The sequence below is a fragment of the Carassius gibelio genome, chromosome B20 (assembly GCF_023724105.1).
Source record: "Carassius gibelio isolate Cgi1373 ecotype wild population from Czech Republic chromosome B20, carGib1.2-hapl.c, whole genome shotgun sequence".
NCBI lineage: Eukaryota > Metazoa > Chordata > Actinopteri > Cypriniformes > Cyprinidae > Carassius > Carassius gibelio.
The window spans coordinates 26,382,378-26,395,047 of record NC_068415.1 but is presented as its reverse complement, the minus strand read 5'-3'; the positions used below and the strand labels follow the sequence as shown (position 1 = coordinate 26,395,047).

Here is a 12,670-nt window from a genome sequence, read left to right as displayed (position 1 = left end):
TGCACCTCCTCTGCAACAGACAAATATGACACTGGACCGTTTTGCAGCAGTGGCACGCTGTGATCTTAAAGGGGTTATTACGCTGTGTTGCGGCTGCAGCAACCACTTTTCAAATCGGGGTCATTACATCCTTTTGTGTCGAGAATCGGAGACGCCAGGCTTCTTTTAGCCACCTCATCCTGCAGCTTGCTTTTGTTTCTGAATCTTGGTGGCATCCTTGCTTCCCTGCCTGCAGTCAAGAGAGCTGTCTGGCTCCCGTTATACGTAGTCGTGGCCGAGAGGTTAAGGCGATGGACTCGAAATCCATTGGGGTCTCCCCGCGCAGGTTCAAACCCTGCCGACTACGGTTCCTACACTGCCCTTTTGTGCTGATAACTGTGCCTTCCAAGGCTTTTGCTCTCTCTGCCCTCATTTCTTGTAAGATACTACATGGCACTGTGTTGAGATACTGCGGTTATATAAAGTATGAAAAAATTCATTGGGGTCTTCCCGCACAGGTTTCTGTCCTGCTGACTATGTTCTTCACCTGCATCTCCCCAACAAGCATTTATGCGCCTCCTCTGCAACAGACAAATATGACACTGGACCGTCTTGCAGCAGTGGCACGCTGTGATCTTAAAGGGTTTATTACTCTGTGTTGCGGCTGCAGCAACCACTTTTCAAATCGGGGTCATTACATCCTTTTGTGTCGAGAATCGGAGACGCCAGGCTTCTTTTAGCCACCTCATCCTGCAGCTTGCTTTTGTTTCTGAATCTTGGTGGCATCCTTGCTTCCCTGCCTGCAGTCAAGAGAGCTGTCTGGCTCTCGTTATACGTAGTCGTGGCCGAGAGGTTAAGGCGATGGACTCGAAATCCATTGGGGTCTCCCCGCGCAGGTTCAAACCCTGCCGACTACGGTTCCTACACTGCCCTTTTGTGCTGATAACTGTGCCTTCCAAGGCTTTTGCTCTCTCTGCCCTCATTTCTTGTAAGATACTACATGGCACTGTGTTGAGATACTGCGGTTATATAAAGTATGAAAAAATTCATTGGGGTCTTCCTGCACAGGTTTCTGTCCTGCTGACTATGTTCTTCACCTGCATCTCCCCAACAAGCATTTATGCGCCTCCTCTGCAACAGACAAATATGACACTGGACCGTCTTGCAGCAGTTGCACGCTGTGATCTTAAAGGGTTTATTACTCTGTGTTGTGGCTGCAGCAACCACTTTTCAAATCGGGGTCATTACATCCTTTTGTGTCGAGAATCGGAGACGCCAGGCTTCTTTTAGCCACCTCATCCTGCAGCTTGCTTTTGTTTCTGAATCTTGGTGGCATCCTTGCTTCCCTGCCTGCAGTCAAGAGAGCTGTCTGGCTCCCGTTATACGTAGTCGTGGCCGAGAGGTTAAGGCGATGGACTCGAAATCCATTGGGGTCTCCCCGCGCAGGTTCAAACCCTGCCGACTACAGTTCCTACACTGCCCTTTTGTGCTGATAACTGTGCCTTCCAAGGCTTTTGCTCTCTCTGCCCTCATTTCTTGTAAGATACTACATGGCACTGTGTTGAGATACTGCGGTTATATAAAGTATGAAAAAATTCATTGGGGTCTTCCCGCACAGGCTTCTGTCCTGCTGACTATGTTCTTCACCTGCATCTCCCCAACAAGCATTTATGCGCCTCCTCTGCAACAGACAAATATGACACTGGACCGTCTTGCAGCAGTGGCACGCTGTGATCTTAAAGGGTTTATTACTCTGTGTTGTGGCTGCAGCAACCACTTTTCAAATCGGGGTCATTACATCCTTTTGTGTCGAGAATCGAAGATGCCAGGCTTCTTTTAGCCACCTCGTCCTTCAGCTTGATTTTGTTTCTGAATCTTGGTGGAATCCCTGCTTCCCTGCCTGCAGTCAAGAGAGCTGTCTAGCCGCCGTTAAATGTTGTCGTGGCAAGAGGTTAAGGAGATGGACTCGAAATCCATTGGGGTCTCCCCGCGTGGGTTCAAACCCTGCTGACTACGGTTCCTACACTGCCCTTTTGTGCTGATAACTGTGCCTTCCAAGGCTTTTGCTCTCTCTGCCCTCATTTCTTGTAAGATACTGCATGGCACTGTGTTGAGATATTGCGGTTATATAACGTGTGAAAAAATTCATTGGGGTCTTCCCGCACAGGTTTCTGTCCTGCTGACTATGTTCTTCACCTGCATCTCCCCAACAAGCATTTATGCTCCTCCTCTGCAACAGACAAATATGACACTGGACCGTTTTGCAACAGTTGCCCAGTGGCACGCTGTGATCTTAAAGGGTTTATTACTCTGTGTTGTGGTTGCAGCAACCACGTTTCAAATCGGGGTCATTACATCCTTTTGTGTCGAGAATCAGAGACACCAAGCTTCTTTTAGCCACCTCATCCTGCAGCTTGCTTTTGTTTCTGAATCTTGGTGGCAACCTTGCTTCCCTGCCTGCAGTCAAGAGAGCTGTCTGGATGCCACTAAATGTAGTTGTGGCCGAGAGGTTAAGGCGGTGGATTTGAAATCCATTGGGGTCTCCCCGTGCAGGTTCAAACCCTGATGACTACAGTTCCCAAATTGAACTTTTGTGCTGATAACTGTGCTTTCCAAAGCTTTTGCTCTCTCTGTTGTCATTTCTTGAAAGATTCTGCATGGCACTGTTTGGAGATACTGCGTTTATATAAAATGTATAAAAAAAAAAATATTGGGGTCTCCTCGCACAGGTTTGAGTCCTGCTGACTATGTTCTTCACCTGCACGTCCCCAACAAGCATTTTTGCGCCTCCTCTGCAATGGATAAATATGCAGCTAGACTCCTTGCATCTGAGGCCCAGTGGCACACTGTGATCTTACAGTGTTTAGTACTCTGCGTTGTGGCTTCAGCAAGCCCTGTTCAAATTGGGGTAATGACAGCCTTTTGTGTCGAGAAACTGGGACGCCAGGCTCCTTTTAGCCACTTCATCCTTCAGCTGGATTTTGTCACTCAATATTTGGTGGCATCTTTGCTTCCCTGCCTCCAGCCAAGAGGGCTGTTTGACTTCCTCTAAGCGTAGTCGTGGCTGAGAAGTTAAGGTGATGGACTTGAAATCCATTGGGGTTTCCCTGTGCAGGTTCAAACCCTGCAGACTACAATTCCCTCACTGCACTTTTGTGCTGATAACTATGCCTTCCAAGGGTTTTCTTCTCTCTGCAGTATTTTCTTGTAAGATACTGCATGGCACTGTGTGGAGACACTGCGGTTATATAAAATGTGTAAAAAAATTTATTGGGGTCTCCCCGCACAGGTTTCTGTCCTGCTGACTATGTTCTTCACCTGCATCTCCACAACAAGCATTTATGCGCCTCCTCTGCAACAGACAAATATGACACTGGACCGTTTTGCAGCAGTGGCACACTGTGATCTTAAAGGGGTTATTACTCTGTGTTGTGGCTGCAGCAACCACTTTTCAAATCGGGGTCATTACATCCTTTTGTGTCGAGAATCGGAGACGCCAGGCTTCTTTTAGCAACCTCATCCTGTGGCTTTCTTTTGTTTCTGAATCTTGGTGGCATCGTTGCTTCCCTGCCTGCAGTCAAGAGAGCTGTCTGGCTCCCGTCATACGTAGTCGTGGCCGAGAGGTTAAGGCGATGTACTTGAAATCCATTGGGGTCTCCCCATGCAGGTTCTAACCCTGCCGACCACGGTTCCTAAACTGCACTTTTGTGCTGATAACTTTGCTTTCCAAAGCTTTTGCTCTCTCTGTTGTCATTTCTTGAAAGATTCTGCATGGCACTGTTTGGAGATACTGCGGTTATTTAAAATGTGTAAAAAAATTAATTGGGTTCTTCCCGCACAGGTTTTGGTCCTGCTGACTATGTTCTTCACCTGCATCTCCCCAACAAGCATTTATGCACCTCCTCTGCAACAGACAAATATGACACTGGACCGTTTTGCAGCAGTGGCACGCTGTGATCTTAAAGGGGTTATTACGCTGTGTTGCGGCTGCAGCAACCACTTTTCAAATCGGGGTCATTACATCCTTTTGTGTCGAGAATCGGAGACGCCAGGCTTCTTTTAGCCACCTCATCCTGCAGCTTGCTTTTGTTTCTGAATCTTGGTGGCATCCTTGCTTCCCTGCCTGCAGTCAAGAGAGCTGTCTGGCTCCCGTTATACGTAGTCGTGGCCGAGAGGTTAAGGCGATGGACTCGAAATCCATTGGGGTCTCCCCGCGCAGGTTCAAACCCTGCCGACTACGGTTCCTACACTGCCCTTTTGTGCTGATAACTGTGCCTTCCAAGGCTTTTGCTCTCTCTGCCCTCATTTCTTGTAAGATACTACATGGCACTGTGTTGAGATACTGCGGTTATATAAAGTATGAAAAAATTCATTGGGGTCTTCCCGCACAGGTTTCTGTCCTGCTGACTATGTTCTTCACCTGCATCTCCCCAACAAGCATTTATGCGCCTCCTCTGCAACAGACAAATATGACACTGGACCGTCTTGCAGCAGTGGCACGCTGTGATCTTAAAGGGTTTATTACTCTGTGTTGCGGCTGCAGCAACCACTTTTCAAATCGGGGTCATTACATCCTTTTGTGTCGAGAATCGGAGACGCCAGGCTTCTTTTAGCCACCTCATCCTGCAGCTTGCTTTTGTTTCTGAATCTTGGTGGCATCCTTGCTTCCCTGCCTGCAGTCAAGAGAGCTGTCTGGCTCTCGTTATACGTAGTCGTGGCCGAGAGGTTAAGGCGATGGACTCGAAATCCATTGGGGTCTCCCCGCGCAGGTTCAAACCCTGCCGACTACGGTTCCTACACTGCCCTTTTGTGCTGATAACTGTGCCTTCCAAGGCTTTTGCTCTCTCTGCCCTCATTTCTTGTAAGATACTACATGGCACTGTGTTGAGATACTGCGGTTATATAAAGTATGAAAAAATTCATTGGGGTCTTCCTGCACAGGTTTCTGTCCTGCTGACTATGTTCTTCACCTGCATCTCCCCAACAAGCATTTATGCGCCTCCTCTGCAACAGACAAATATGACACTGGACCGTCTTGCAGCAGTTGCACGCTGTGATCTTAAAGGGTTTATTACTCTGTGTTGTGGCTGCAGCAACCACTTTTCAAATCGGGGTCATTACATCCTTTTGTGTCGAGAATCGGAGACGCCAGGCTTCTTTTAGCCACCTCATCCTGCAGCTTGCTTTTGTTTCTGAATCTTGGTGGCATCCTTGCTTCCCTGCCTGCAGTCAAGAGAGCTGTCTGGCTCCCGTTATACGTAGTCGTGGCCGAGAGGTTAAGGCGATGGACTCGAAATCCATTGGGGTCTCCCCGCGCAGGTTCAAACCCTGCCGACTACAGTTCCTACACTGCCCTTTTGTGCTGATAACTGTGCCTTCCAAGGCTTTTGCTCTCTCTGCCCTCATTTCTTGTAAGATACTACATGGCACTGTGTTGAGATACTGCGGTTATATAAAGTATGAAAAAATTCATTGGGGTCTTCCCGCACAGGCTTCTGTCCTGCTGACTATGTTCTTCACCTGCATCTCCCCAACAAGCATTTATGCGCCTCCTCTGCAACAGACAAATATGACACTGGACCGTCTTGCAGCAGTGGCACGCTGTGATCTTAAAGGGTTTATTACTCTGTGTTGTGGCTGCAGCAACCACTTTTCAAATCGGGGTCATTACATCCTTTTGTGTCGAGAATCGAAGATGCCAGGCTTCTTTTAGCCACCTCGTCCTTCAGCTTGATTTTGTTTCTGAATCTTGGTGGAATCCCTGCTTCCCTGCCTGCAGTCAAGAGAGCTGTCTAGCCGCCGTTAAATGTTGTCGTGGCAAGAGGTTAAGGAGATGGACTCGAAATCCATTGGGGTCTCCCCGCGTGGGTTCAAACCCTGCTGACTACGGTTCCTACACTGCCCTTTTGTGCTGATAACTGTGCCTTCCAAGGCTTTTGCTCTCTCTGCCCTCATTTCTTGTAAGATACTGCATGGCACTGTGTTGAGATATTGCGGTTATATAACGTGTGAAAAAATTCATTGGGGTCTTCCCGCACAGGTTTCTGTCCTGCTGACTATGTTCTTCACCTGCATCTCCCCAACAAGCATTTATGCTCCTCCTCTGCAACAGACAAATATGACACTGGACCGTTTTGCAACAGTTGCCCAGTGGCACGCTGTGATCTTAAAGGGTTTATTACTCTGTGTTGTGGTTGCAGCAACCACGTTTCAAATCGGGGTCATTACATCCTTTTGTGTCGAGAATCAGAGACACCAAGCTTCTTTTAGCCACCTCATCCTGCAGCTTGCTTTTGTTTCTGAATCTTGGTGGCAACCTTGCTTCCCTGCCTGCAGTCAAGAGAGCTGTCTGGATGCCACTAAATGTAGTTGTGGCCGAGAGGTTAAGGCGGTGGATTTGAAATCCATTGGGGTCTCCCCGTGCAGGTTCAAACCCTGATGACTACAGTTCCCAAATTGAACTTTTGTGCTGATAACTGTGCTTTCCAAAGCTTTTGCTCTCTCTGTTGTCATTTCTTGAAAGATTCTGCATGGCACTGTTTGGAGATACTGCGTTTATATAAAATGTATAAAAAAAAAAATATTGGGGTCTCCTCGCACAGGTTTGAGTCCTGCTGACTATGTTCTTCACCTGCACGTCCCCAACAAGCATTTTTGCGCCTCCTCTGCAATGGATAAATATGCAGCTAGACTCCTTGCATCTGAGGCCCAGTGGCACACTGTGATCTTACAGTGTTTAGTACTCTGCGTTGTGGCTTCAGCAAGCCCTGTTCAAATTGGGGTAATGACAGCCTTTTGTGTCGAGAAACTGGGACGCCAGGCTCCTTTTAGCCACTTCATCCTTCAGCTGGATTTTGTGACTCAATCTTTGGTGGCATCTTTGCTTCCCTGCCTCCAGCCAAGAGGGCTGTTTGACTTCCTCTAAGCGTAGTCGTGGCTGAGAAGTTAAGGTGATGGACTTGAAATCCATTGGGGTTTCCCTGTGCAGGTTCAAACCCTGCAGACTACAATTCCCTCACTGCACTTTTGTGCTGATAACTATGCCTTCCAAGGGTTTTCTTCTCTCTGCAGTATTTTCTTGTAAGATACTGCATGGCACTGTGTGGAGACACTGCGGTTATATAAAATGTGTAAAAAAATTTATTGGGGTCTCCCCGCACAGGTTTCTGTCCTGCTGACTATGTTCTTCACCTGCATCTCCACAACAAGCATTTATGCGCCTCCTCTGCAACAGACAAATATGACACTGGACCGTTTTGCAGCAGTGGCACACTGTGATCTTAAAGGGGTTATTACTCTGTGTTGTGGCTGCAGCAACCACTTTTCAAATCGGGGTCATTACATCCTTTTGTGTCGAGAATCGGAGACGCCAGGCTTCTTTTAGCAACCTCATCCTGTGGCTTTCTTTTGTTTCTGAATCTTGGTGGCATCGTTGCTTCCCTGCCTGCAGTCAAGAGAGCTGTCTGGCTCCCGTCATACGTAGTCGTGGCCGAGAGGTTAAGGCGATGTACTTGAAATCCATTGGGGTCTCCCCATGCAGGTTCTAACCCTGCCGACTACGGTTCCTAAACTGCACTTTTGTGCTGATAACTTTGCTTTCCAAAGCTTTTGCTCTCTCTGTTGTCATTTCTTGAAAGATTCTGCATGGCACTGTTTGGAGATACTGCGGTTATTTAAAATGTGTAAAAAAATTAATTGGGTTCTTCCCGCACAGGTTTTGGTCCTGCTGACTATGTTCTTCACCTGCATCTCCCCAACAAGCATTTATGCACCTCCTCTGCAACAGACAAATATGACACTGGACCGTTTTGCAGCAGTGGCACGCTGTGATCTTAAAGGGGTTATTACGCTGTGTTGCGGCTGCAGCAACCACTTTTCAAATCGGGGTCATTACATCCTTTTGTGTCGAGAATCGGAGACGCCAGGCTTCTTTTAGCCACCTCATCCTGCAGCTTGCTTTTGTTTCTGAATCTTGGTGGCATCCTTGCTTCCCTGCCTGCAGTCAAGAGAGCTGTCTGGCTCCCGTTATACGTAGTCGTGGCCGAGAGGTTAAGGCGATGGACTCGAAATCCATTGGGGTCTCCCCGCGCAGGTTCAAACCCTGCCGACTACGGTTCCTACACTGCCCTTTTGTGCTGATAACTGTGCCTTCCAAGGCTTTTGCTCTCTCTGCCCTCATTTCTTGTAAGATACTACATGGCACTGTGTTGAGATACTGCGGTTATATAAAGTATGAAAAAATTCATTGGGGTCTTCCCGCACAGGTTTCTGTCCTGCTGACTATGTTCTTCACCTGCATCTCCCCAACAAGCATTTATGCGCCTCCTCTGCAACAGACAAATATGACACTGGACCGTCTTGCAGCAGTGGCACGCTGTGATCTTAAAGGGTTTATTACTCTGTGTTGCGGCTGCAGCAACCACTTTTCAAATCGGGGTCATTACATCCTTTTGTGTCGAGAATCGGAGACGCCAGGCTTCTTTTAGCCACCTCATCCTGCAGCTTGCTTTTGTTTCTGAATCTTGGTGGCATCCTTGCTTCCCTGCCTGCAGTCAAGAGAGCTGTCTGGCTCTCGTTATACGTAGTCGTGGCCGAGAGGTTAAGGCGATGGACTCGAAATCCATTGGGGTCTCCCCGCGCAGGTTCAAACCCTGCCGACTACGGTTCCTACACTGCCCTTTTGTGCTGATAACTGTGCCTTCCAAGGCTTTTGCTCTCTCTGCCCTCATTTCTTGTAAGATACTACATGGCACTGTGTTGAGATACTGCGGTTATATAAAGTATGAAAAAATTCATTGGGGTCTTCCTGCACAGGTTTCTGTCCTGCTGACTATGTTCTTCACCTGCATCTCCCCAACAAGCATTTATGCGCCTCCTCTGCAACAGACAAATATGACACTGGACCGTCTTGCAGCAGTTGCACGCTGTGATCTTAAAGGGTTTATTACTCTGTGTTGTGGCTGCAGCAACCACTTTTCAAATCGGGGTCATTACATCCTTTTGTGTCGAGAATCGGAGACGCCAGGCTTCTTTTAGCCACCTCATCCTGCAGCTTGCTTTTGTTTCTGAATCTTGGTGGCATCCTTGCTTCCCTGCCTGCAGTCAAGAGAGCTGTCTGGCTCCCGTTATACGTAGTCGTGGCCGAGAGGTTAAGGCGATGGACTCGAAATCCATTGGGGTCTCCCCGCGCAGGTTCAAACCCTGCCGACTACAGTTCCTACACTGCCCTTTTGTGCTGATAACTGTGCCTTCCAAGGCTTTTGCTCTCTCTGCCCTCATTTCTTGTAAGATACTACATGGCACTGTGTTGAGATACTGCGGTTATATAAAGTATGAAAAAATTCATTGGGGTCTTCCCGCACAGGCTTCTGTCCTGCTGACTATGTTCTTCACCTGCATCTCCCCAACAAGCATTTATGCGCCTCCTCTGCAACAGACAAATATGACACTGGACCGTCTTGCAGCAGTGGCACGCTGTGATCTTAAAGGGTTTATTACTCTGTGTTGTGGCTGCAGCAACCACTTTTCAAATCGGGGTCATTACATCCTTTTGTGTCGAGAATCGAAGATGCCAGGCTTCTTTTAGCCACCTCGTCCTTCAGCTTGATTTTGTTTCTGAATCTTGGTGGAATCCCTGCTTCCCTGCCTGCAGTCAAGAGAGCTGTCTAGCCGCCGTTAAATGTTGTCGTGGCAAGAGGTTAAGGAGATGGACTCGAAATCCATTGGGGTCTCCCCGCGTGGGTTCAAACCCTGCTGACTACGGTTCCTACACTGCCCTTTTGTGCTGATAACTGTGCCTTCCAAGGCTTTTGCTCTCTCTGCCCTCATTTCTTGTAAGATACTGCATGGCACTGTGTTGAGATATTGCGGTTATATAACGTGTGAAAAAATTCATTGGGGTCTTCCCGCACAGGTTTCTGTCCTGCTGACTATGTTCTTCACCTGCATCTCCCCAACAAGCATTTATGCTCCTCCTCTGCAACAGACAAATATGACACTGGACCGTTTTGCAACAGTTGCCCAGTGGCACGCTGTGATCTTAAAGGGTTTATTACTCTGTGTTGTGGTTGCAGCAACCACGTTTCAAATCGGGGTCATTACATCCTTTTGTGTCGAGAATCAGAGACACCAAGCTTCTTTTAGCCACCTCATCCTGCAGCTTGCTTTTGTTTCTGAATCTTGGTGGCAACCTTGCTTCCCTGCCTGCAGTCAAGAGAGCTGTCTGGATGCCACTAAATGTAGTTGTGGCCGAGAGGTTAAGGCGGTGGATTTGAAATCCATTGGGGTCTCCCCGTGCAGGTTCAAACCCTGATGACTACAGTTCCCAAATTGAACTTTTGTGCTGATAACTGTGCTTTCCAAAGCTTTTGCTCTCTCTGTTGTCATTTCTTGAAAGATTCTGCATGGCACTGTTTGGAGATACTGCGTTTATATAAAATGTATAAAAAAAAAAATATTGGGGTCTCCTCGCACAGGTTTGAGTCCTGCTGACTATGTTCTTCACCTGCACGTCCCCAACAAGCATTTTTGCGCCTCCTCTGCAATGGATAAATATGCAGCTAGACTCCTTGCATCTGAGGCCCAGTGGCACACTGTGATCTTACAGTGTTTAGTACTCTGCGTTGTGGCTTCAGCAAGCCCTGTTCAAATTGGGGTAATGACAGCCTTTTGTGTCGAGAAACTGGGACGCCAGGCTCCTTTTAGCCACTTCATCCTTCAGCTGGATTTTGTGACTCAATCTTTGGTGGCATCTTTGCTTCCCTGCCTCCAGCCAAGAGGGCTGTTTGACTTCCTCTAAGCGTAGTCGTGGCTGAGAAGTTAAGGTGATGGACTTGAAATCCATTGGGGTTTCCCTGTGCAGGTTCAAACCCTGCAGACTACAATTCCCTCACTGCACTTTTGTGCTGATAACTATGCCTTCCAAGGGTTTTCTTCTCTCTGCAGTATTTTCTTGTAAGATACTGCATGGCACTGTGTGGAGACACTGCGGTTATATAAAATGTGTAAAAAAATTTATTGGGGTCTCCCCGCACAGGTTTCTGTCCTGCTGACTATGTTCTTCACCTGCATCTCCACAACAAGCATTTATGCGCCTCCTCTGCAACAGACAAATATGACACTGGACCGTTTTGCAGCAGTGGCACACTGTGATCTTAAAGGGGTTATTACTCTGTGTTGTGGCTGCAGCAACCACTTTTCAAATCGGGGTCATTACATCCTTTTGTGTCGAGAATCGGAGACGCCAGGCTTCTTTTAGCAACCTCATCCTGTGGCTTTCTTTTGTTTCTGAATCTTGGTGGCATCGTTGCTTCCCTGCCTGCAGTCAAGAGAGCTGTCTGGCTCCCGTCATACGTAGTCGTGGCCGAGAGGTTAAGGCGATGTACTTGAAATCCATTGGGGTCTCCCCATGCAGGTTCTAACCCTGCCGACTACGGTTCCTAAACTGCACTTTTGTGCTGATAACTTTGCTTTCCAAAGCTTTTGCTCTCTCTGTTGTCATTTCTTGAAAGATTCTGCATGGCACTGTTTGGAGATACTGCGGTTATTTAAAATGTGTAAAAAAATTAATTGGGTTCTTCCCGCACAGGTTTTGGTCCTGCTGACTATGTTCTTCACCTGCATCTCCCCAACAAGCATTTATGCACCTCCTCTGCAACAGACAAATATGACACTGGACCGTTTTGCAGCAGTGGCACGCTGTGATCTTAAAGGGGTTATTACGCTGTGTTGCGGCTGCAGCAACCACTTTTCAAATCGGGGTCATTACATCCTTTTGTGTCGAGAATCGGAGACGCCAGGCTTCTTTTAGCCACCTCATCCTGCAGCTTGCTTTTGTTTCTGAATCTTGGTGGCATCCTTGCTTCCCTGCCTGCAGTCAAGAGAGCTGTCTGGCTCCCGTTATACGTAGTCGTGGCCGAGAGGTTAAGGCGATGGACTCGAAATCCATTGGGGTCTCCCCGCGCAGGTTCAAACCCTGCCGACTACGGTTCCTACACTGCCCTTTTGTGCTGATAACTGTGCCTTCCAAGGCTTTTGCTCTCTCTGCCCTCATTTCTTGTAAGATACTACATGGCACTGTGTTGAGATACTGCGGTTATATAAAGTATGAAAAAATTCATTGGGGTCTTCCCGCACAGGTTTCTGTCCTGCTGACTATGTTCTTCACCTGCATCTCCCCAACAAGCATTTATGCGCCTCCTCTGCAACAGACAAATATGACACTGGACCGTCTTGCAGCAGTGGCACGCTGTGATCTTAAAGGGTTTATTACTCTGTGTTGCGGCTGCAGCAACCACTTTTCAAATCGGGGTCATTACATCCTTTTGTGTCGAGAATCGGAGACGCCAGGCTTCTTTTAGCCACCTCATCCTGCAGCTTGCTTTTGTTTCTGAATCTTGGTGGCATCCTTGCTTCCCTGCCTGCAGTCAAGAGAGCTGTCTGGCTCTCGTTATACGTAGTCGTGGCCGAGAGGTTAAGGCGATGGACTCGAAATCCATTGGGGTCTCCCCGCGCAGGTTCAAACCCTGCCGACTACGGTTCCTACACTGCCCTTTTGTGCTGATAACTGTGCCTTCCAAGGCTTTTGCTCTCTCTGCCCTCATTTCTTGTAAGATACTACATGGCACTGTGTTGAGATACTGCGGTTATATAAAGTATGAAAAAATTCATTGGGGTCTTCCTGCACAGGTTT

General features: G+C 47.9%; 11 non-coding genes across 11 annotated transcripts; all 11 read left to right on the top strand.

Annotated features, from left to right (window-relative positions):
• The first annotated feature begins 264 nt into the window (after window positions 1–264).
• trnas-cga (transfer RNA serine (anticodon CGA)) lies at window positions 265–346 on the top strand. The gene has a single exon. It is a non-coding gene; the product is annotated as a tRNA-Ser (tRNA).
• A 468-nt stretch (window positions 347–814) lies between these two features.
• On the top strand, window positions 815–896 carry trnas-cga (transfer RNA serine (anticodon CGA)). Its single transcript has one exon. It is a non-coding gene; the product is annotated as a tRNA-Ser (tRNA).
• A 468-nt stretch (window positions 897–1,364) lies between these two features.
• Window positions 1,365–1,446, top strand: trnas-cga (transfer RNA serine (anticodon CGA)). The gene has a single exon. It is a non-coding gene; the product is annotated as a tRNA-Ser (tRNA).
• A 2,691-nt stretch (window positions 1,447–4,137) lies between these two features.
• Window positions 4,138–4,219, top strand: trnas-cga (transfer RNA serine (anticodon CGA)). The gene has a single exon. It is a non-coding gene; the product is annotated as a tRNA-Ser (tRNA).
• Window positions 4,220–4,687: 468 nt separating this feature from the next.
• trnas-cga (transfer RNA serine (anticodon CGA)) lies at window positions 4,688–4,769 on the top strand. The gene has a single exon. It is a non-coding gene; the product is annotated as a tRNA-Ser (tRNA).
• Window positions 4,770–5,237: 468 nt separating this feature from the next.
• On the top strand, window positions 5,238–5,319 carry trnas-cga (transfer RNA serine (anticodon CGA)). The gene has a single exon. It is a non-coding gene; the product is annotated as a tRNA-Ser (tRNA).
• Window positions 5,320–8,010: 2,691 nt separating this feature from the next.
• Window positions 8,011–8,092, top strand: trnas-cga (transfer RNA serine (anticodon CGA)). The gene has a single exon. It is a non-coding gene; the product is annotated as a tRNA-Ser (tRNA).
• Window positions 8,093–8,560: 468 nt separating this feature from the next.
• Window positions 8,561–8,642, top strand: trnas-cga (transfer RNA serine (anticodon CGA)). The gene has a single exon. It is a non-coding gene; the product is annotated as a tRNA-Ser (tRNA).
• Window positions 8,643–9,110: 468 nt separating this feature from the next.
• trnas-cga (transfer RNA serine (anticodon CGA)) lies at window positions 9,111–9,192 on the top strand. The gene has a single exon. It is a non-coding gene; the product is annotated as a tRNA-Ser (tRNA).
• A 2,691-nt stretch (window positions 9,193–11,883) lies between these two features.
• Window positions 11,884–11,965, top strand: trnas-cga (transfer RNA serine (anticodon CGA)). Its single transcript has one exon. It is a non-coding gene; the product is annotated as a tRNA-Ser (tRNA).
• A 468-nt stretch (window positions 11,966–12,433) lies between these two features.
• Window positions 12,434–12,515, top strand: trnas-cga (transfer RNA serine (anticodon CGA)). The gene has a single exon. It is a non-coding gene; the product is annotated as a tRNA-Ser (tRNA).
• Window positions 12,516–12,670: the final 155 nt, after the last annotated feature.